This window comes from Diaphorina citri, unplaced genomic scaffold, assembly GCF_000475195.1.
Source record: "Diaphorina citri unplaced genomic scaffold, Diaci psyllid genome assembly version 1.1 scaffold7532, whole genome shotgun sequence".
Taxonomy (NCBI): Eukaryota; Metazoa; Arthropoda; class Insecta; order Hemiptera; family Psyllidae; genus Diaphorina; species Diaphorina citri.
The window spans coordinates 9152-10627 of record NW_007384908.1 but is presented as its reverse complement, the minus strand read 5'-3'; the positions used below and the strand labels follow the sequence as shown (position 1 = coordinate 10627).

The following is a 1476-nucleotide window of genomic DNA, read 5'->3' as shown; positions in this document are numbered from 1 at the left end:
GTCCGAATAGTTCAAGGTAAGAAAAATAGAGTTGTTTTCTTTTGTTTAAATATGGCTTTTGTTCCACAGGCAGGGAATATTGATTATTATTTTTTGTGCATTAAGTAAAAAGTAAGGAGTGCAGAGTTGCTCATAGAACAAGACACTGCCTTCTGCAAGAGATAATTTCTTTGTAACTCGGGATATTTTCTCAGTAGAATTTTTGGCCCAATGTCCTAAAAGAACGAGAATATTTATTTCCTTCATGGTGGGAGGGAAATAAGGAAAAATCATTGAGTTAAAACATAGACCTCACTTTGTATTTTTCAACCATTTTATACTGGTACCTACCTACTAGTCAAATAAGTTGTTATCTAATGCTTGAGATCGACTATTATGTCATTTTTTTAGACCCCACTTTGTATTTTTCAACCATTTTATACTGGTACCTAGTACCTATGTACTAGGTAGTCATTTAATAATTTATTTTTTATCAAATTTGCTAATACCAATCTCTTCTGCCTCTCATTTCAGTAGCAACAAAATTTCCTCACAGAGTAAACTTCTAGCGGGAGCCTTAGTAAAGAAATCATCACCACCTCTTAGTAACAATAGTGAGAAAGGCACCAAGAGGAAACTGGAAGATGAGGATGATCAGGAAAGTGGTGCAAAGAAAACAGAAAGACATTCTTCAGATGGTAAGATAATCCTTTTCAGTTGTGTTGCTGCCCAGATGGTCATCCATACTACAACATCCTGCTACAGCACGGTCATCCATCCAGATACCAACCATGCGACTCAGCGCTTACTGGCTATTGAATTTGAACTTTATTCTATGCTGTAAATATTTATACATTGTAAGATGGGCATGCTACAACACAGACCACATGCGTCTAGTGTAACAGTTGTTTCATTGCTACAAAATAAAAACGCTGATGAAACACTCTTTTTTTTAAGATGACATTGTGTTCTTTTAAACTATAAATAACCAAGACCTTGTTTTGAAGGGACTTTTTAGTCCTTTTCTAGCAGGATCTTCTTCTTTGCCATTTCTCATGTTCAGACGGGGTCGTCGTTTTTCGTCAGCCTAACTAGGGTACCCTAGGGTAAACCAATACCCTAACCTAGGGTAATTGCTTTTTGCTGACATTTGGTTTTGGCTACAAATTTTACGAGTGGATGTCCTTCACACTCAACCTTTGCCACTTCTTTAGCAAAGGAAATTTCAGGATAGCAAACCAAGCAGGATAAAAGAGGTATATTCTATACCGCGCTAGAGGTACGCGCTTGCTTGCCATGCAGAAGGTCCCGGGTTCGAATCCCACCATCGACAAAAATTTGTACTCGTTTTTCGATTGCAAATATTTCAACGGGTTACTTTCTGGTGTTCTCGTGTTGACCCAGCACCTAAATGGGAAGTATTGTGCCCCTTCTCGCCCATCTGACGAAAGGCAAACTACGGGATGGGCATGCCACGCCACAGGCCACATCAAGCGT

General features: G+C 38.8%; 1 long non-coding RNA gene across 1 annotated transcript in view; it reads left to right on the top strand.

Annotated features, from left to right (window-relative positions):
- The first annotated feature begins 6 nt into the window (after window positions 1–6).
- The window catches only part of LOC113472716, a 10535-nt gene continuing 9065 nt past the window's right edge, over window positions 7–1476 (top strand). The window contains exon 1 of the long non-coding RNA XR_003394915.1: window positions 7–677. This is a non-coding gene — a long non-coding RNA (uncharacterized LOC113472716). The remainder of the gene's footprint in view (window positions 678–1476) is intronic.